The following is a 23815-nucleotide window of genomic DNA, read 5'->3' as shown; positions in this document are numbered from 1 at the left end:
CATAAATCAGTGTTGAATTTTGTCAAAAGCTTTTTCTGCATCTATTGAGATGATCATAAGTTTTTTTTTTTCTTCAATTTGTTAATATGATGTATCACAATGATTTGTGAATATTGAGAATCCTTCCATCCCTGGGATAAATCCCACATGATCATGGTGTATGATCCTTTTACTGTGTTGTTGGATTCTGTTTGCTAGTATTTTGTTGAGGAATTTTGCATCTGTGTTCATCAGTGATATTGGTCTGTAATTTTCTTTTTTCTAGTATCTTTGTCTGGTTTTGGTATCAGGGTGATGGTGGCTTCATAGAATGAGTTTGGGAGTGTTCCCTCCTCTGCAATTTTTTTGAAGAGTTTGAGAAGGATGGGTGTTAGCTCTTCTCTAAATGTTTAATAGAATTCACCTGTGAAGCAATCTGGTCCTGGACTTTTGTTTGTTGGAAGATTTTTAATTACAGTTTCAATTTCATTACCTGTGATAGGTTTGTTCATATTTTTTATTTCTTTCTGGTTCAGTCTTGGAAAGTTATACCTTTCTAAGAATTTGTCCATTTCTTCCTAGGTTGTCCATTTTATTGGCATAGAGTTGCTTCTAGTAGTCTCTTAGGATGCTTTGTATTTCTGCGGTGTCTGTTGTAACTTCTCCTTTTGCGTTTCTAATTTTAGTGTTTTGAGTCCTCTCCCCCTTTTTCTTGATGAGTCTGGCTAATGGTTTATGAATTTTGTTTATCTGCTCAAAGGACCAGCTGTTAGTTTTATTGATCTTTGTTATTGTTTTCTTTGTTTCTATTTCAATTATTTCTTCTCTGATCTTTATGATTTCTTTCCTTCTACTAACTTTGGGTTTTGTTTCGTCTTCTTTCCCTAGTTCCTTTAGGTGTAAAGTTAGATTGTTTATTTTGAGATTTTTGTTTGTTTGTTTCTTGAGGTAGGCTTCTTTACTATAAACTTCCCTCTTAGATCTGATTTTGCTGCATCCCATAGGTTTTGGATCATCGTGTTTTCAGTGTAATTTTTCTCTAGGGTTTTTTTATTTCCTTTTTGATTTCTTCAGTGATCTCTTGGATATTTAGTAACGTATTGTTTAGCCTCCCTATGTTTGTGTTTTTTAGCTTTTTTTCCCCTGCAATTGATTTCTAGTCTCACAGTGTTGTGGTCAGAAAAGGTGCTTGATATGATTTCAATTTTCTTAAATTTACTGAGGCTTGATTTGTGGCCAAAGATGTGATCTATTCTGGAGAATGTTCCATGTGCACTTGAGAAGGAAGTGCATTCTGTTGTTTTTGGATGGAATGTCCTATAAATATCAATTAAATCTATCTGGTCTATTGTGTCATTTAAAGCTTATTTTTCCTTATTAATTTTCTGTGTAGGTGATCTGTCCATAGGTGTAACTGAGATGTTAAAGTCCCCCATTATTATTGTGTTACTGTCGATTTCCTCTTTTATAGCTGTTAGCAGTTGCCTTATGTATTGGTGTGCTCCTATGTTGGGTGCATATATATTTATAATTGTTATATCTTCTTCTAGGATTGATCCCTTGATCATTATGTAGTGTCCTTCCTTCTCTCTTGTAACATTCTTTTAAAATCATTTTAAAGTCTATTTTATTGATATGAGTATTGCTACTCCAGCTTTCTTTTGATTTCCATTTGCATGGAATATTTTTTTCCATCCCCTCACTTTCAGTCTGTATGTGTCCCTAAGTCTGAAGTGGGTCTCTTGTAGACAGCATATATATGGGTCTTGTTTTTGTATCCATTCAGCAAGCCTGTGTCTTTTGGTTGGAGCATTTAATCCTTTCACGTTTAAGGTAATTATCAATATGTATGTTCCTATTACCATTTTCTTAACTGTTATGGGTTTGTTTTGGTAAGTCCTTTTCTTTTCTTGTGTTTCCCAGTTAGAGAATTTCCTTTAGCATTTGTTGTAGAGTTGGTTTGGTGATGTTGAATTCCCTTAGCTTTTGCTCGTCCATATAGCTTTTGATTTCTCCATTGAATCTGAATGAGATTCTTGTTGGGTAAAGTATTCTTGCTTGTAGGTTCTTCCCTTTCATCACTTTAAATATATCGTGCCACTCCTTTCTGGCTTGTAGTATGTCTGCTGAGAAATCAACTGTTAACCTTATGGGAGTTCCCTTGTATGTTATTTGTCATTTTTCCCTTCTTGCCTTTAATAATTTTTCTTTGTCTTTAATTTTGTCAATTTGATTACTATGTGTCTCAGCATGTTTCTCCTTGGTTTTACCCTGCCTGGGACTCTCTGAGCTTCCTGGACTTGGGTGGCTAGTTCCTTTCCCATGTTAGGGAATTTTTTGACTATAATCTTTTCAAATATTTTCTCAGGTCCTTTCTCTCTTTCTTCTCCTTCTGGGACCCCTATAATGCGAATGTTGTTGTGTTTAATGTTGTCCCAGATGTCTCTTAGGCGGTCTTCATTTCTTTTCATTCTTTTTTCTTTATTCTGTTCTGCAGCAGTGAATTCCACCATCTGTCTTCCAGGTCACTTATCCGTTCTTCTGCCTCAGTTATTCTGCTATTGATTCCTTCTAGTGGAGTTTTCATTTTAGTTATTGTGTTGTTCATCTCTGTTTGTTTTTTTTTAATTTTTCTAGATCTTTGCTAAATATTTCTTGCATCTTCTTGATCTTTGCCTCCATTCTTTTTCTGAGGTCCTGGATCATCTTCACTATCATTATTCTGAATTATTTTTCTGGAATGTTGCCTATCTCTACTTCATTTAGTTGTTTTTCTGGTATTTTATCTTGTTCCTTCATCTGGTACATAGCCCTCTGCATTTTCATCTTGTCTATCTTTCTGTGAATGTGGTTTTTGTTCCACAGGCTGCAGGATTGTAGTTCTTCTTGCTTCTGCTGTCTGCCCTTGGTGGCTGAGACTATATAAGAGGCTTTTCTGTGTGCACATTATTAAAGTCTGAGATGCACTAACCTAGTGCATTCCTCTCCTCTGTTTTTCTTTAAAGGACTTACATTTTCTGATTTTTTCTTGTCTATCAATATATATTTGTATGAGCTATACTCCTCCACTAAATAGAAGCTCCATGAGAACATGGGTGTTGTCAGCGTTGCTCTCCTCTAACATGCCCCGGAACAAGAGCAGTACCTGACATTCATATAGCTTGTTGAATGAATAAATGAAATATCCACACTTGCCTGAGGTCATACTCTTAAGAAAGGGAAGAATAGGATCCAAACTCCTCTCTTAACCTCACAATTTCCAGTTCATGAAATAAATTATGCATATCTGTGTCTCTTTGACAGACTGGGGGAGTCACAGTCGGAAAGCTAATCTGCCTTGAAACTGAATAGAGATTGAATAGAGCATCAGGCCTCTTTCAGCCTTCTTGTTCTAGAACAACTGCAACCTGAGAGTGTCTGGGCACTGACCCCAGAGTTCCCAGGAGTAAATCTGGCCTATCAAGGCCACAGCAGAAGCTGAAGTTGTGTTTACCCCTTTGGCAGGACAGTAAATTCACTTTGTTGAGCTGTTTACATGCAAAGCATGGCTGGAATGAGGGGTGCATGTTCTGAGGAAACTAGCAGCAAGGAAAGGAAAAGATGGAGGAGAGCATCTGAGAAAGTGAGTGTTAGGAAAGTCAGTTCCATAAAGAGAGATGTAGTTTTATAGGGAGAGAAAAAGCACAAGGGTACCTTTCTTTCCCCATAATTATTTTTTCTCTACATCATCATATCACATTCCACTTTATTGTCCCATCCATAACAAATAAGATCATCTTAGGAGTCAGCCATTGAGTATCTAATACATTTTTTATTTTCCCAAACAGTGACTTTAACTCTGCAACCAGGGATAAAATGTACATAGTTTCATTTTCTGCATTTCTTGTTTTCTCGTGCACCATTACCTCCTCAGTTTTTCACACAGAACTCTTCATTTCCAGACAACTTACATCTCTACAGCAGAGAAGAGCTAAGCATCACTGTCCACAGACGTATGGTAATAATTTTGAAAGAGAATTCAAATATTCTGGGGCTCTTCTTTTTTACAAAAACACCTACAAAGTTAATCTGAGGTGTAAATAAAAATAGGACCACAAATATGAAAGGTGAGCTCTGAAGTGGAATATGTTAAGACAAATTGTCATAATTTGGGGGGGGGGGGGAGAAAGAAAGAACAATTTAGAAAAAGTTACAATGACCATGACTTGAAACGGCTTCAAGAAATTCTGCAATTTTACCCTAGTTGGTATCTTTGTTTTAAATCTGCAGAGGCTGTCAGGCTCCATCTTTAGTCAGAATTATTGGGATATTTAATCATGGCCATCAAAACCTTGCAGAGTGAGAAGCGTATGTCCTTTTGCTTGGAAAGACAATTCGGATATGTCCACATCTTCATAATTTTTTTAATCTCTTTATATTAGTACTGGAAAAATATATATAAAGTGTCTTCTCTAAAGATTTAAAGACTTTTGTAAGGAAACTAAGACATTAAAATAAATATGGATGAACAACTTAGAAAAAAAGACAACCTTTCCTTCAAAGATGTGGTCAGGTACTCTTTTCTATACACCCCAAAGCCCTCACAACACATTCAGTTAACTTCACACCTTCAGTGCTCTTTTTCTAGAAGTTTAACTCTTATGTATGTACTGAATGATTTTAACAATTACTTTTAGACTAGGATGATATGTCTATTTAAAAAATGAATGCAGTGATCTGCAAATGAGTTGGATTCACACATACCTACACACACTCACACACACCTACACACTCACACACAAGCAGCATGGGCACATGCTACAAGAAACTTAGGACAGCAACATTAAACTCAAATGAATGCTTTTAAAAGCTACTCATTAGTAGTTTTGAAGCAACATAAATGTCCATCAACAGGTGAATGGATAAAGAAGATGTGGCACATATATACAATGGAATATTACTCAGCCATAAAAAGGAACAAAATTGAGTTATTTTTAGTGAGGTGGATGGACCTGGAGTCTGTCATACAGAGTGAAGTAAGTCAGAAAGAGAAAAATAAATACCATATGCTAATGCATATATATAGAATCTTAAAAAATGGTACAGATGAACCTAGTGGCAGGGCAGGAATAAAGATACAGACGTAGAGAATGGACTTGAGGACACAGGGGAAACTGGGACAAAGTGAGAGAGTAACACTGACATATATACACTACCAAATGTAAAATAGATAGCTAGTGGGAAGCAGCCACATTGCACAGGGAGATCAGCTCAGTGCTTTGTTACAACCTAGAGGGGTGGGATAGGGAGGGTGGGAGGGAGGCTTAAGAGGGAGGGGTTATGGGGATATATGTATACATATAGCTGACTCACTTTGTCGCACAGCAGAAACCAAGACAACATTGTAAAGCAATTATACTCCAATAATGATGTAAAAAAAAAGAAAAGAAAGAAAGAAAGAAAGAAACTCCAATTGCTCAGACTCTAACTGGGTTTCCAGAGTCTAAGCTCCTGACCCCATTTGGGAGATGTTAAGGTTCTCAATCTAAATCATTACTAGTTTGTTCTTTAGTTTTTATTTTAATTTCTTCGCATTCAAAACTGCGTGTGTCTGTGTGTGTTATCATTGATACTACTTTCCCCTCTCAAATAATGATTACAAAGAAAAATATATATTTGAAAAAGTGGTATATTATCTATTCTGTTAATTTAAAATCAGTATTTACTAAGGTGGAGAGGACTGGGAGAGGGATGGAGCGGGAGGTTGGGGTTAGCAGATGTAAACTATTATATACAGAATGGATAAACAACAAGGTCCTACTGTATAGCACAGGGAACTATATTCAATATCCTCCTATGATAAACCATAATGGAAAAGAATATTAAAAAAAGAATGTATAACTGAATCACTTTGCTGTACAGCAGAAATTAACACAACATTGTAAACCAAATATAATTCAATAAAAAAAAGAATTGGAAAAAAAATTTAAAAAAAGCAAACTACTCGTTATGCTTCTGAAACACATTTTACTTTGTCTAGACCCTGGAAAATCAAAGGCAGCCATGGAAACAAAAAAAGGAAAAGAAAAAACAATGAACAGCAAATCTGGTGTTTTCCAACTCAAGAAGCTGCAGTTGATTTGAGAAGTGGCAGAACACATAAGCTGCTTCCAATTTTATTCAAGCAAAATCTTCCATCCAAGCCTTTGTACATGCCTGGTCTCACACATCACGGTTACACACCAAAGCCCTCAGGAACTAGGGTTTTAGATCAGTGTCAGAGCATTTATATTTTTAAAAATACCCTGAAAATGCCAGCTCTACCCCAGCTAGGATTGCTTCCCCCCATGTCTTGCAGTTAGAGTTGTCAACATCAGTAATATACATGATGTTTGAACTTCTTCCAAGTGACTTACCCACACACTCACTCTCCTGAAAAATTTCAGTGTCTGCCCACCTGCTGTTCAAGTGTGGAGAAGAGATGAAAAATTATTTTCCCCCTGAAATTAGAAATAACTGAAAACAAACTATTCCAACTGAATCCCTCAGTTTGTGCTGAGACCTCCTCTGCCCCATCTCATCAGCTGACCTGCTACAGGAAGTCAGTCCTTTGTGATATCCTCTTAAACACGATCAGATACATTGGAAGTTTTTATTATTATTACTATTTATTATTATTATTATATTTTTTTTTTGGCTGAATTGGGTCTTCGTTGCTGTGCACGGGCTTTCTCTAGTTGCAGTGAGTGGGGGCTACTCTTCATTGTGGTGCACAGGCTTCTCATTGTGGTGGCTTCTCTCGTTACAGAGCATGGGCTCTAAGCCCGCGGGCTCAGTAGTTGTGGTGCGCCGGCTCAGTAGTTGTGGCTCACGGGCATAGTTGCTCCACGGCATGTGGGATCTTCCCGGACCAGGGATCGAACCCTTGTGCCCTGCATTGGCAGGTGGATTCTTAACCACTGGACCACCAGGAAGTCCCAACATTGGAAGTTTTTAAAGAATCTTGCATTGGTATGATAGGTTGAAATTATTACAATATAGTGCCTAAAATAGATTTTTGCATCTAATATTTTTTGATGGTAATAATCATAATTATAACAGCCTCTATAGGATTAAGCAAGGAACCCAGTCTCAAAAGAATGATTGCACAAATGCTACCTGCTCCTTTTCTCATTTAAAAAAAAGAAACTTTCCTGTACAGTTCCTATAAGCAATCTTATATAGGTATTTTGACCATACTAAATTTATTCACTCTTTCTTTCATTTGGTTTTTATCTATTCATTCATGCTTTTTTTTTTTTTTTCTGTACTGCCCTTCAGTGACATCATGTGATAAATATAAAGGGATTTCAAAAAATTCAACTGCCTCTGTTCCCACACTCAGAAAACATATTTTTTGGAGATGGATTAGATATATACACATAGATTTGATAAACAAACAAATAAACAAAAGCAATGCATTAACTAGCAATGCAAGATTAGGTGTAAGAGATAATATATAGTAATATTAAGTACAAAAACTGTTTAAGGAATTTATTTAAGTGATATTTATATAAGCAGAGCATTCAGGAAATGGGGAAGCTTCAACTGGGCATTTTATAAATAGGTAGGATTTAAATAGCTGGAGAGAAGTGAAAAATCATTTATCATATGTAGGGACAACATGAGCAAATGCAAGGAGGTGGTGATGCTGTGACACATGGGAGTGGAAGGGAATTAGTGCAATGATGACATTCCTGTGTCAGTTTAATTCATTTATTTGCTACATAGATATTCTATGTCCTAAAATGTTTCAAAGGCATTTTAGTTAGACAGAAAGTATCACTTTGTTACAAGAAACTCATTTACGCTAGTTCAGGGAATACTAGGGTGGGGAAGGTGGGAGAGAGGAGTTTAATATAATCTCCTTTCCTGGAACTCCAAGAGAAAGGAGGAATTGTAGCTGAAATTCTCATGTGGAGGAACTCCAGTCATAGCACTTCTATGAATTACAATGGCCAAAATTTGCAGTAGGTTTTCTTCCCAGTTTTCAATTTGGCTCCTCCCTCAATCTTTGCTTCTTTTTTATGTCTGGTCTTCCTACTTCTCTCTCTATTCCTTGCATATTTACCTGGTCCTCTTAGCTTTCACTCTCTATTTTTCTGTGTCTCTTTACGTATGTTTTCTACTCCATCTCCAGCTTTCTCTTCATATAGACTTGTTCACAACTCCTCACTCCCTACTCTAACTAATGAACTGCATTCACAGTAAGCTTCTTATAACTGACTGATTTTAACCCCCTCTATTTCTCTATTCAGTTTCCTGAAAGCAAGAATCCAGTTGCACCAACTCATTTCCCATTGGACAGATGGTTCATATCAAACTACTCAGCAATTTTTGTTAGTCTAAGGAATGACTGCCTTTGTATCTAGAGGAATGCTCATCCAGAAAGGTATATCCATGTCTTGGCTATTGTCAACAGTGCTTCAATGAACTTTGGGGTGCATGTATCCTTTCAAACCATGGTTTTCTCTGGATATATGTCCAGGAGTGAGATTTCTGGATCATATGGTAGCTTTATTTTTAGTTTTTTAAGGAACCTACATACTGTTCCCCATAGTGGCTGTACCAATTTACATTCCCACCAACAATGTAGGAGGGTACCCTTTTCTACACACCCGCTCCAGCATTTATTGTTTGCAGACTTTTTGATGATGGCCATTCTGACTGTTGTGAGGTGATATCTCACTGTAGTTTTGAATTGCATTTCTCTAATAATTAGCAATGTTGAGCATCTTTTCATGTGCCTCTTGGCCATCTGTATGTCTTCTTTGGAGAAATGTCTACTTAGGACATCTGCCCATTTTTTGATTGGGTTTGTTTGTTTGCTCTGTTTTTGTTTTTGTTTTGTTTTGTTGATATTGAGCTGCATGAGCTGTTTGTAAATTTCGGAGGTTAATCCCTTGTCAGTCACATCACTTGCAAATATTTTCTCGCATTCTGTGGATTGTCTTTCATTTTGTTTATGGTTTCCTTTGCTGTGCAGAAGCTTTCAAGTTTAATTAAGTCCCATTTGTTTATTTTTGTTTTTATTTTCATTGTTCTAGGAGATGAATTGAAAAAGATATTGTTGTGATTTATGTTAAAGAGGGTTCTGCCTATGTTTTCCTCTAAGTGTTTTATAGCATCCAGTCTTACATTTAGGTCTTTAATACATTTTGAGTTTGTTTTTGTGTATAGTGTTAGAGAATGTTCTAATTTTATTCTTTTATATGTAGCTGTCCAGTTTTCCCAGCACCATTTGTTGAAAAGGCTGTCTTTTCTCCATTGTATAGACTTGCCTCCTTTGTTGTAGATTAATTGACCATAGGTTCATGGTTTTATTTCTGGCCTTTCTATCCTGTTTCATTGATCTATATTGTTGTTTTTGTGCCAGTATCATACCGTTTTGATGACTGTAGAATTGTAGTATAGTCTGAAGTCAAGGAGCCTGATTCCTCCAACTCCATTTTTCTTTCTCAAGATTGTTTTGGCTATTCGGGGTCTTTACAAGTCCACCGACAGATGAATATATAAAGAAGATGTGGTACGTACATACAATGGAATATTACTCAGCTATTAGAAATAATGCCATTTGCAGCAACATGGATGGACCTGGAGATTATCAGACTAAGTGAAGTAAGTCAGACAGAGAAAGACAAATATCATATGATATTGTTTATATGAGGAATCTTAAAAAAATGATACAAATGAACTTTTCTACAAAACAGAAACAGACTCACAGACTTAGAAAACAAACACATGGTTACCAAAGGGGAAAGGTGGGGGGGGGGGAGGGAGAGATAAGTTGGGAGTTTGGGATTGACATATACACACTACTATATATAAAATAGATAACCAACAAGGACCTACTGTATAGCACAGGGAAATCTGTTCAATATTCTGTAATATCTTAAATGGGAAAATAATATGAAAAAGAATAGATATATGTATATGTATAACTGAATCACTTTGCTGTACACCTGAAACTAACACAACATTGTAAATCAATTATAGCCCAAAATAAAATAAAGATAAAGAAAAAAAAGCATATCCAGGGAGTGGTACAAAACAAGGCTGTCTGGGACTCCTGCCTCAAATAGACCTATGGACAGGGCAGATTTCTTTGAATAGGCTGTGGTAATGGAAGTCACAGTGATTGACACATCTAATAGAAAAGGCAAGGGCCATGTTTATTTTGTAATCTATTTCAAAAGAGATGACTCGTTTATGTGGCAATGGCTTTATTGTCTACTGTGCTTCAGATCATGATGACACCTTGGTTTTCATTAGGTTATTTGCTCTCCAAAACAATTCTACAAAGTAGTCATTGTTCCCATTTTAAACATGAGGAAACTGAAACTCAAATATCATTTAAGCAATTTATCCCAAATCAAGTAAATAGTATTTGATGAAACTTGGGTTTTAATACATGTTTATTAAACTTGAAAGAGGATTTGGTTCATCCATCCTTAACTTCCCCACTCCCTCATTATACAATTCTGATAATTTCAGAGACTATTTAATCCTGTACTTGGTGGCTTCAAACTGGTGCAATCAATCATTTGATGAACCAAATAATTGCTTTTGCTCTCTCATTTACTTTAATTATGGGCAACATTGGGTAACACTAGTTCATATTTGTCAAATGTGAAACTAAAAAAAAAAACCTTTTAAAAACCATTTTAATTTTTAAAGACTCCTTTTGAACTATCTATCGATGCTAAAGTAGACTGTCCTTATCTTCTACAGGTATGTTACTGATGATATTGCTTAATTAAATTGTCTATTTCTTGAAGGCAGAGACTGTTTTTTTTGTTGTTGTTTTTTATAACTTTTTACATGGAAAGTCACAATTCTCCTAAGAAAAACATTTGGGTGTGTGATTATTAAATAGTAGTAATTTCCATCTTAGGGAATATGATGCATTTATTAAAATTGAATCTGTTATTTATAACATGCATTCATTCTACAAATAAAACTTATTCAATAAACCATTGCAGTATAATCTGAGACAGGGTTGTGTGGAGTACTTCCTGAAATACAACTTTTTTCTTGGCACTTGGGATGTCTCAAGTAGTATTCATGGTTTCTGGTCTTCAAGGACTTGAAACATGTCACATGTGAAATGTACTCAAAATAAACAAAGCATAAAAATAAGGTATAATGTAGACAACAAAGTGAATAGCATAGGGACTTCCCTGGTGGCATAGTAGTTAAGAATCTGCCTGCCAGTACAGGGGACACAGGTTCGATCCCTTGTTTTGGGAAGATCCCACATGCCACGGAGCAACTAAGCCCTTGTGCCACAACTACTGAAGCCCGTGCACCTAGAGCCTGTGCTCTGCACCAAGAGAAGCCACCACAATGAGAAGCCCACACACCACAACAAAGAGTAGCCCCTGCTCACCGCAACTAGAGAAAGCCCACACGCAGCAACAAAGATCCAACGCAGCCAAAAATAAATAAGTAAATAAATAAATATATTTATAAAAAAAAGTGAATAGTATAAAAATATGTATGGTAGAAGTTCAGAACAATAAATCAATGTGGGCTGGAAAAGTCAAGAAGAGTGTGATGGGACTGCTGGTGGAAAGCTTAAGATAGAGTGTAAAGGAAGATAAATACATATGAACACATCTTTTTGTTTAACTTGCACTCTGCTAAAAAACAGGCATGTTTCATAATCAAAGGTGCTGAATGAAGTTGAATAATTAGAATGTGGATTTTACTTTATTTGTCTTGGGTATCCTCAAATATATACATTTTAAAAATCACTTTATAAAAATAATACACCAAGAATTCCAATCAATTTTTCTATTTATACCTTCCTCTTCATCTCCAAAATTAAAAAAAAAATAATAATAATAATTGGCAGTTAACTTTTTCTCTGTAACAAATATCTAATCAACTTAAGAAAACTAAGATTTTTCTGGAGTAACAAAAAGATCACCAATATCAGGTTTTGCTTTTGAAGAGTGATCCAGCCTCAGCAAGAAAATGAAATGCCCTTCTGCCTTCATCATCAAGTCCTTGTTTTCTTGGGACCCAGAGAAAATGTTCATCAAATTTTCTCTTTTCTTGCTTCAATTTTATGTACTGATGAATGATTAGGGATCAAGGTTTATATGAATCCTGCCTGATCAATGTTGTAAACCTGCTTAGGACAACATCTTATCACTTCCAGTTTGGCCAGCAAAGCAAAGTAGGAAGGAAAGAAACAGCAGGCCATTGGCAACAGAAAATGTGCTCTTATCAAGGATGGGAGGAAATCTGTTCAAATAGTTCCATTTTCCTCTTTCAAAATATTTTAGAAATCTCATGGACCTGACTTGTTATCTAACTTCTGGCCTTCTGGATGCTGAAAATTTAAACTCCCTTTATCAATAATTTAAAGGATAACTGTATTACCACTGCAAGAACAAATTAAATGCAAAGGATGTATTTTAGCTAGGAAAAAAACTCGATATTTTGGAATTCTGAGTTTGTGAGAATGCCATTTAAAATGTGTGAATGTGAAGATGTTGGTCTGAGCCCCAGACACCACCTGAACATTTATATTGCTTGGAATTCCTTGATCAAAGGATTTCTGTCTTTCAACAAATCTCATGTATATTTTCATATTTTCAGTCATTCTTACTTCCAATTTAGCTTCTTTCTCATTCTATTATATCTTCTTGAAACTGTGATTGCATTCATGCTAGATTTTTTTTTTTACTCTATCTTCCATGAATCCTGACTCTCTTTTATTTACTAGCCTCTGTCTCTCTCCAAGCTGTATTACAAAAAAAAACAACAAAAAAAATGGGTTGTCTATATTTCATGTTTCCAATTTTCTCTTTAATAGTACCTAATCTTCTCTTAATGCATCAATTGAACTTTTATTTTTCAAATGTTTTATTTATTTCATGTATCCAATTTCCATTTACTCCAAATTTAATTAATAATATATAACCTCTTGTTTCTTGCTCTTATCTTTAAACATCTCTTTTTTGTTTACTATATTAAACACAGTTATTTTATATTTTGTGTCTGATAATTGTAATATCTAATATTTATGATTCTGATCCTACTATTTGTTGTTCTTCTATTTTTAACTCACAAAGTGCCCAATATACATATGTAATATATATATATATGTATATATATATATATATATATATATATATATATATATATATATATTTACTTTGAGCTTCTCATTCTCATTGACACATTATCTATGGGAATTCTCAAGTCCTTAGTAAAATTATCATTCTGACACAGATGAATTACAATTGCGTATAGTCATTGATGGGGGGTATGTGTTGGGTGGAGGTGGAAGGTCACTGCCAGCTCAGGAATATTTCAAATTCAGATCTCTACTTGAGGTTTTTCAGATCACACAAGAAGAATAAAATAAGACCACAAACCTATATGAAGGCTGTCTTGTGATTATATATTCTCAAGAGATATTTTCTTAATTTTTCCATCTATCCAGTGCCAAAGTCAAGACAGGTTTTCTTAAAGTCTTCTTTTGTGCATTAGGTGCAGCCCTTTTGGGTTCCTAACCTTATGGAGTGATCCTTTATTAGATTCTCCACCTTGAATTAGCCTATCCTTCATGTCTTGCAATATGATTTAAGCTGAAATATTCAGAATTAAAACAGACTTTTGCACCCAGTTGCCTCTCTGGTTTCTAGCCTTCACTTCATTTGGGGTGGGGGGGTAAGTGTTTTAAGAATTTTATATGATGTTTTAGAGTTCTTTACTTTTTTAATTCAAGAGGATCATTGGGGTTATCTGTTAGGCAAATAAGACTGCATTTGACAATCAACCTGATATCCAATAATCTATTTCCAAGTGTAGAAATAGAACTGAGCTATGTGCAAAGTTGAACCCTCAGTTGAGCAGTTAGAAAGAAGTCTTTGGATGCTAATAATATAGACCATCAACTGGTTAAACAGGGTAGTTCCAAAGACCTGAAACTTTTGCTCACAACTTGCTTCTTATCACCAGCCTCATTACCCCAGCCCAAGGGAAATTGTTTTTCCCTTCTTCTCATAAAATTTTCAAAGGGTACTGGTTGTGTTTTTTTTTTCCTGAATGACTTCCTTTGGTGTGAAAATTAACTTGATTTTACATTTATAAAGAAAGTGAGATTCAGGGATGTTGAAACATGACTTTGCCTCTTAGAATTCCATGTCTTCCTAGGAATGACCTGGATAAAGATATACCCTAGGAAACATTTTTCTTGGAAAAGAGGATTGGAATACATTCATTCAATGGTTTCTTCTTATTGAAGATGCAGTCTAAACCTTCTTTCTATGCTCTCCAATATCCTTTACCTATATAGCTTTATTTCCCATCTTCCTTCTCCCTTTTTGCCCCTCCTGTGTTTGCCTTTAAAAATTGTTTATAGTTATATGAACGTGCTAATATATAATATTTCTTGCCTCTTTCTGCACATACCTTCTCCTCTTCTTCTTCAACATGTCAAACTTTTATGCTCCAACATCTGTCTTAGTTGCTCACCTGGTTATTGATCTTTCCTGAATCCTCTCTGTAACCTTTGCCCTGAGAAGTGTTCATCTTTTCCTTTAGGTTATCACTGTAATTTTTATGCAGGACTATTAAAATGACGATCAGCCATAATCAAACAATTTATGTATATCCTTCCTTCTCTTAATTATATCTGAGCTTCTTAAAGGTGAAAGTGGCAACTTTTTCAGTTTTATATATTCAACGCTAGAGAAAATTATAATTTCTTTTCAGAATGATCAGTGTTTTTTTTATTGAAATATAGTTGATTTACAATGCTGTGTTAGTTTCTGCTATACAGCAAAGTGATTCAGTTATACATACATGTACATTTTTTTTTAACAGATTTAGAGTTCTTTTTTGTTTTTAAGATTTATTTTTATTTATTTTTGGCTGTGTTGGGTCTTTGTTGCTGCATGCGGGTTTTCTCTAGTTGCGGCGGGTAGGGGCTACTCTTCATTGTGGTGCACAGGCTTGTCATTGCAGTGGCTTCTCTTGTTGTGGAGCACGGTCTCTAGGCACGGCGGCTTCAGTAGTTGTGGCGCACGGGCTTAGTTGCTCCATGGCATGTGAGATCTTCCTGGACCAGGGCTCGAACCCGTGTCCCCTGCACTGGCAAGTGGATTCTTAACCACTGCACCAATGGGGAAGTCCCATACGTTCTTTTTTATATTCTTTTCCATTGTGGTTTATTACAGGATATTGAATATAGTTCCCTGTGCTATACAGTAGGACCTTGTTGTTTATTTTATGTACAGTAGTTTATATCTGCTAATCCCAAACTCTTAATTTATCCCTCCCCTACCTCCTTTCCCCTTTGGTAATGATAAGTTTGTTTTCAATGTCTGTGAGTCTGTTTCTGATTCATAAATAAGTTCATTTGTATCATATTTTAGGTTTCACATATAAGTGATATCATATGGTATTTGTCTTTCTCTTTCTGACTTCTCTTAGTATGATAATCTCTAGGTCCATCCATGTTGCTGCAAATAGCATTATTTCATTCTTTTTTATACCTGCTTTCATGAGCTTAGGTATCTGTGATGATACAAAATTAACGCATATAAAGCACTGACCAACTAACGCAGAGATCCAAGAGGTGTGATTCAAAAACAAGTTGTTGTAAGAATTTGGATATTTACTCCAGGCTCAAGCCCATTTTACTATATGTCTTCTTTCTTCATTAAGCAGACATTAGCCTGGATGCTGTCAGAGTTGGAATATTGATATTTTGAATCTCTTCTACTTGCAAGATTCTAGGTAGAGTGTGGCTTAACATATGTATAGAGGGATATATTCTGCAGTTGATTTAACTTCATATGATTTTCTCCAAAATTCTTGGTGGATATTAGGTCATATATAGCTATGCTTATTTTACAGACCACAAACCACGACATTTTATTTAGGAAAAGTCAGTGTGTCAAGATTAGTCTCTACACTCAATTACTGTTTGTTATTCAGATTAACTTGGTAGTGGGAGAACCAGGACTAGCCTCTCAGTAATTAGAATCATGGTCTGAAAATCAGCCCATCATGGCCAGCTGCCTTCATATACCCACAGCTGAGTATTCAGCCCAGTTATCTGAACATGTTAAGATGTTTAGCAGTTAAAGGGTCTTTTTTTTAAAAAATTAGTATCCATAAAACTCATACATTGCCAAATGCGGGTTCTAGCTAGGTATCTGAATCTGTGTTTTCTCTCCTTGACCATTGCACTTATGCCATTAGTGCTTGTTTCCTTGTTATTCTTAGGTTTGGGTTTTGTTTTAATTTTCTATTTGCTTTGCTTTTCTGAAATTTTGTGAAAAAAATAAGAAAATGACTGTTATTCTTATGTATTTACAGGGTTAAAAAAATTGGAGAAGGGCATTCATCATTACCATAATCTTAGGCTGATTCTTAACTAGAAAGATAAGTATGAAAACTGAGCAAATTTCTGATCAATGGTAGGAGTGAGGTTGTGTTTATGAAAGAAAGATTCAATTGCTCCTTGAGCTGCTGGGCAGCAGTAGGGTCTGCAAGGGTCCGGGAACCTCAGTTGCTGAGAGCTCTGGGGGGAAGCAAAGTGACATTTGTGTGTGAGTTGCCTGGGTACTGGGAGGCATCCGAATGAATATGATGTGATGTTCAACCCCATTGTGTTTATATGAATACACATTACCGTTTCCCACAAGGAAGCTGATAACAGCACCATGATGTTTTGCTATAAAATCCATTGAACATTTTCCTGCATGTTTTACTCCTTTTAAAATGGCTCAGGAACAGACATAGGAAGAACCAGTGTCCCTCTGTAACATTCTCTTTCCCCAAATGGGAACCCACTGGAGCACACTGTAGGGGTGTTTCACTGCAAAATGCTTGGCATACACAATTAAAGCAAATAGGGAATTTTCCTTTAAACCCAGCAGGTTGGGGTTATGTGTGGTAGGGTGGGATGGCATTCATTGTTTTTCTCTTCTCTGTATTTCTATGTTAAAGCTTACTTAGTGAGCAGATGAAAAACAAGGAGATTTAATTTGCGTAAATGGAAGACAATGAAGAGTCCTTAAGAGTGTAATTAGCTGTGGATGTAGATGTGTGCATCCTTGTAGCTGCATTTTATTTGCATAGGGATATAAAAGTTCAGAAACATGCAGGTTTAGGACATATAAAATACCTATGGCCACAGATGCACATTCAGAGGTCAGCACAGTATTTTAAAGATATCATGTGTTAGCACTGAATTCATTAAAAAAAAAAAAATGAATGAAAAGCTGCCCTACCCAATAACAGCAGCAATACCAAACATTTATCCAATAAAATAACCCATTCAGTAACAAGGTAACAATGTTCAAATGTACTCTAAATTTTTTTTACACGAAAGAAAAGAAGAGAAAGTGAGCTAAGATCTTAAACCTATGGCTAGAGTTCTGCTCCTAATTCAATGCCTCTACTTCTAAGTATCCAGGGATGAAAGCAAGAGACACGTTGATACAACTGGAAAGTAATATCATGTCACTGGGATGTGGGATGTAAAAAACTACTGTGTTATGGTTGGGGTTCTATATAACAAGCATGTTCCTCTCTGTATATATTTTATTAAAGAACTATTAGTACATATTATGTTTGCTTAAGGTGATGGATTCCTGTGGCCTGGAAATTTCTTCTCTTTTCATAACCATCCTTGAGAACCTGCCCTAATACTTAATAATAACCTCTCTGCTGTCAAGTTATTGCTCAGTCTTGATCACCTCCTGATCTGTCTTTGGTGAAATTGGAAGAGAGTTAAGTACAACATTTTCCTTTGTAGCTGATAATTTTTGTCAGAATTCTTCCCAACTCAGGATAGATTTTGTGGCAAGAGGTCCAGCAGTATTTGTCAAGAGTTGGGGAAATTCTCTTTCACCATGAGAAAGGGCAAGCAAGGCTCAATGGTTTATGTTACTAAAGAACATTTAGGTGAAAGATTACTAAGTTACTTAAGTATTGAAATAGTTCCTTAGAGACAAGGAGAGTCATTAAGGATATTAAGAGAAGACATCAACCAATCAGAACTAAGAATCAGTTAGATGAAATAGACAGGAAGAAAGAGAATAATTAGACCAGAAATATGTTATCTGTGTAAGCAGGTCATACTGAGAAATATCAAAGGAGAATTCGGGTTGACAACTGAAGAAATAAGGGTGAAAAGACAAAGATGGAGCTGGAGGAACTGGAAGAACTGCGTGGAAAAACTCTGCTTAGAGCTGGAAGAAAATGACAATATCAAGCTTTACCTGAGCCCTATGCTGCCAGAAAACACTGATACTTAATACATCTCCCTACCCTTTTGTGTTCAGCTAACTACAAAGGACCACTCTGCCCTTGCATATCTTAAGATATGACCCATCTTCATTCTTCCATATACTCTCATGAGACTCATGGATCACCCCTCATCTACCTGCTTCTGTTAGAACACAGGCGCTCTTTCTTTTCATTGAGATGTTCCTCATTAATGAACATTCTCCATATTCAATAACATGAATAAAATCATCTCCTTAATTATCTGGTGAATTTTGTCTTTCACACAAGGATACTCATTTCTTCTACAAGTACCAGTTGAATCTACAAAGATTCATCCTCCCAGAGGTATTGCCATCCAGGAAATGATCATGCCTGAGTTTTAAAAGGGGAAGCAGAAAAGAGTAAGAACAATTTAGGACCATTAAAGTCTTCATTTTTTTCTGATGAAAACTTCTTCTGAGTCTAACTCAAGAGATAGAAGTGTTCCAGAGCCAGGCGAACTGCTTAGTTTGGGTCCTGACTCACCCCCAACCTCTACAGATGTGAAAGGCAACATGGAATGAGAGAAGGTTCTCCACATGGATGAATCTAAGGTCTAATTTGGTGTCCATTCTCCTTTCCTCCCACAGGTCCTCCAGGGTTAATGTTAAGCAGTGACCACCAATCTAGAGAGTGGACTTAGTAGGAACTGGGAGTTCACTTTTTTCTGGAAATGGAGGTAAAGTCAGTGAGCTTCACAGCACACTCAACCACTGCTCCAGCTTCAACCCTGAGCGCAGCCCCTTTCCCCGACTGAGTTCTCAGTACCTCTCTTTGAAGGGCGCATGCACTTCACTGAATTCCAGCAGCGGAGAGTCTGTTATACTCATCCAGTCAGCTTCATCATCTGCAGTTTTATATTATTCGTTTACTGTATTGCATTAATTTTAAAACAGCAATATGTATGTATTTAGTACAAAACTGTAGATATGTGAAAGCAGGTATGGTTAAAATGGTTTCCTTTTCTTCCATGACCCCTAGACCTTGTTACACAGAGGCAAACATGGTTGCTAAATGTATTAAGTGTTTTAAGCGTTTATGTGATGTGCTTGTGTGTGTGTGTGTGTGTGCGTGAGAGAGAGAAATTTTATGTATATACTATATATGTCATTATATAATTAGTTTAGTGTTACCATATATATATATATATATATATATATATATATATGACATTTTGTGAGAAAACACTATATATCACACAGCACTCTGTTCTATGTGTTGTCTTTTTATTAACTAATCAATTACTAGCTATAAAAATCCATCAGATGATATGTTCCAATATATTTAAGCAGTCCCCAAATGATGGACGTACAGGTTATTTCTGATTTCTCAAATATAAAAAGCAGTTCATGGAATTTTCTTGTTTACACATAGTTGTTACATGTTTGCTTGTACATCTGTAGGATAAGTATCTTGAGAAGGAATTTCTGAGCCAAAGAGTAAATGCTTTTGTATTTATTATAGGTATTGCTCACTTGTCTTCTATAGGTGTTATACAATTTTACACTCCTTCTGCATTTCTTCTTCACATCCAGAATGAGACACAGTGGAATCAGCTTTGTAGTTGGAGTATATAAATAATTAAAATGTTATTTCTTTGCATACAAAATTTTTGTTTCTCTTGTTTTGAATAATGACCTTTTCTAATGGCTGTGCCACCTTCCCAAATAGACAGTGGTCATCTCGTATGCCAGAATATTCCTCTGTATTGCCCTCCTCCCTTCTCCAGCACCTAGCATATGGCCTACATATGGAAGGTACTCAAAACAGTTTTATTGATTCCTTGACCTTACCCCAAGAGTTGGTTGGGCATCACCAGTACGTGACCTCACTGTGCCTGACTTCTTCTTTCCTTCTCAGTTTCCAAAGTGGCCTCATAAGGAGTAAGAACAGAAAATGCCTCTCACTTCCCATTCTGTGCTGTTGATATTTCATGAAGAGTGTTTAGGTGGAGGATAAATATAAACTCAGTTTTACGTGTCAATAGAATGAAAGAAGATATATGTAAATGAACTTCTTGACAGGATGTAGGACTTAAAGCTTGTTTGGTTGGGAATTCTTCATTTGTGAAGCATGTTTTCCCCCAGGGGAGTAATGCAAGATTTGATTCAGTCTTTTTTTCCTAAATTAAATTAAACGAAATGGTCATATGGTCTCCAAGGGAAGACATACTACAGATTCTGATAGGATGATGGCTTACTCCAAAGCAAGTCACTGTTTTTTTAATCTTCTGTTTTTTTTTCTTTTTTAATAGATCTTTATTGTATTTGTATTGAAGTGGATGGACCTAGAGTCTGTCATACAGAGTGAAGTAAGTCAGAAAGAGAAAAACAAATACCGTATGCTAACACACATACATAGAATCTAAAAAAAAGAAAAAAAAACAACAAAATAAAATGGTACTGATGAACCTAGTTGCAGGGCAGTAATAAAGAGATAGGAAAGTCACTTTTGAATAGATTGGAACTGTCTCTGATGAGACATGGGGGAGAAAGTGAATTGATGTACTGGTCTAATGAGCAGTATTGTTGAAACCCATTCCAAAGATCATAGTGTGTCCATGGCAGGTAGTTGAGTAAAATGTTCACTGAAAAGAGTGTTACCACAGTAAATGTTGCTGGTATTTGCTTGACTATTTCTTTATCATTCATCTATACCTCTTGCCCCCTGGAGACTAAATAATAGGTTAGAGAGAAGAAGTCTCTATTTTCAATTATATATCTACCAAAATGACATTTTTTTTTTCATTTTTTAGTCAACACTGGTTTTTATTTTACCAAATTAATAATATCTCATTTGTTGAAATTCAGGTATTTTTCACTCCCGACTATATGTTGCAACTTTGCATAATACTTATAAAGAATTTATAGAATGTTTATTAAATGACTAGTCCTGTGCAATTTGCTGGAAAAGCACAAGGAAAAATAAAGACAGTTTCAAAACCAAAGGGCCTTATAGACATGTATGAAACAACTGTGATTCCGTTTGTCTTTTACAAAGGGAAAAGGCTGCTGCCAGCACCCTAGCTGGGCTCAGGCAAGTGGCCTGTGGTTGCTCCCCCATTGCCTGCTCTGCCCACTATAGCCAGATTCATCTCCCTCAAGTTTTGCTTTCAGAATGGCACAGCTCTGGCTCCTGTTTCCTACTGACAAAGGCGAAGGCCCTAAACATTAACTATGCAACATAATTGGGATCTGTCAGATGGGTCAGTTTTATTCCTTCTTACTCCACATAGCCTTTCCTCAGTCACTCTGGACTTCTCAACACATTTCCAAACATTCTGCCTGCTTCTTCTGTTGGGTCTTCTGGAATGAACTTTCCTCCTTGCCCACAGAGAAAACTCCTATCACCCTTCAAAGCCCACCTCAAATACAACTTCTAGCCACCTCACCTCCCTCACATTTCTATTTCTATAACTTTTTTTCATACCCCTCTTAGAACACGTAGCACATACTTCTTTTGAGTTATAGCTGTTTGGTGCCCTTCCTCATTTCTGTATAATATTAAATTTCACTGAAGGCAGGGGATGGATTTTTTCCCCCAGAGACTGTATTTTATTTGTCTTGGGATGCAGAGTGGCAAAAGGGCTGAGGGGAAATGCTGCACCAGACCACCTGAGCTTCCGTTCCAACCCTGCATTTTATTCTCTGGGCTTAACAAGTTTCCTTAATCCCATTCATTAATTTATATATTCATTTATTCCACAAATACATTTTTAGAAATTTATTCAAAAATATAATTAACGCAAATATTATGTGCTGGGAGTGCACTGGTGTGAAGACCTTATCATCCTGGGACCCAAGCATTCACACAGGGCCCTGAGCTGAGAAAGAGTCTTCACTTGGCCTCTTACTCTGCTGTCATCATCTTGAAATTCTTAATCATTTTTGAACAAGGGGCCTACATTTTTATTTTATTCAAAGCCCTGGAAATGATGCAGCCAGTATTGATAGCGAATAAGATAAACATCGTCCCTGGTCTCATGATAAGACAGGACATAAACAAGCAAATTAGGATATGAAAAGAGAAAAGTGTCAGTGATAAGGGCTATGAACACCTAGGTGACAATTTAAATTTGGTGGTCAAGGAAAGCCTCTAAGAGGTTACATTTAAAGCTGAGATTTGAATGATAAAACTTACCATGTGAAATTGTGAAGAAGAACATTCCAGGTAGTGGAAACAACAAGTGCTAAGATGGTAAGGCAGGAATCAAATTAGAGGGTTTAAGAAACACTGCTCTTGAGAAAGAAAGCACAAGGTAAGGAATGATTAAGTCTAAAGATTAGCCTGGGCCAGATCATTCAGCCCAGGATATGGGGTTTGCATTTCATTCTAAATGTGATAGGAAGCCATTATAAAGTTTATGGTAAGGATGTTAAATTCGATTTATATTTTAAAAGATCACTCTTTTCAATTATAGTAAGACAGAAATGGAGCAGGGATATCAGTAAGAAGAGTACTGCACAGGTCTAGACAAGCAATGATGGTGAACTGAACTGGGATATACAAGCAGCTGGAGGAAGTGGACGTATTTAGGGTACACTTTGGAGATAGAGTCAATAGGACTGTGAATAGATTGCGTGTGAGGCAGGAGAGAAAGAGAGGTATGAAGGGTAGTACCTAGATTTTTGGTGGTATGTCATTTATTGAAATAGAGAAGATGGGCAAAAATAATTTTAGAAGGTGATACTGTGTGTTCTTTCTTGGACATCTACGTGGGGAAGTCAAGAGGGAAGGTGGGTATTACTGCTATCAGAAAACACAAATAACAGCACCCACCTCATGTGATTATTGTGCATCATCAGTGAGATCATACATGTAAAAATTATGCCCCATGATTGCCACATAGGATTGTTCAATATTTGTTACTTATATGCTATCTCTGAAATACATAGCTAAGTATAATTGTAATTCAGAGACCTTCATAATAGTAAAGGTAGCTTTAAAATATCTAAAGTAATAGCTGGATGGAAGGACAGAAAGGTTTGAAATAGGAGAAGGGATAAGGAGATGGGCTTGTCCCTCTCTTTAAACAAATACTTTTTACTCTTTAATACCGTCATATTTCTCAGGCATCTCTCAGAATCCAGGAGCCAAAGATAGGGCCAGTGAAATAACAAAATGTGAAGACATATATGTAGCAAGGAGAAGGTACACATTCCACACCATAAGAGAACAAGCTATTTACAAGCACTCCTTCAAATATTCTATAATTGACACCCAATTCAAATTCCCACTGTTATTCATTGTTCGTAGGATCCAGCTTTATTTTGGAAGCTGCAGTGTTCTCATTGTGAAAATGGAGATGGGATTTAATAGGCACCATCTTCTCTGTTTTAAATGTCCTTCTGGTAGTTTGTATGTGTAAAGCTGTTCTTACACCCAGCCAGGATTCTTGACTATAGGAAAAGCTGTTTTAACTTATCATTGGTTGCTTAGTGTGGCAGAGATCAGCCACCCAGGACTGGACTTGCTGGTTAACCAATAGTCATCTAAAGGACTTTTGGTGTATCTTATT

The sequence above is a fragment of the Balaenoptera ricei genome, chromosome 14, assembly GCF_028023285.1.
Source record: "Balaenoptera ricei isolate mBalRic1 chromosome 14, mBalRic1.hap2, whole genome shotgun sequence".
NCBI lineage: Eukaryota > Metazoa > Chordata > Mammalia > Artiodactyla > Balaenopteridae > Balaenoptera > Balaenoptera ricei.
This window is presented reverse-complemented; position numbering follows the sequence as displayed.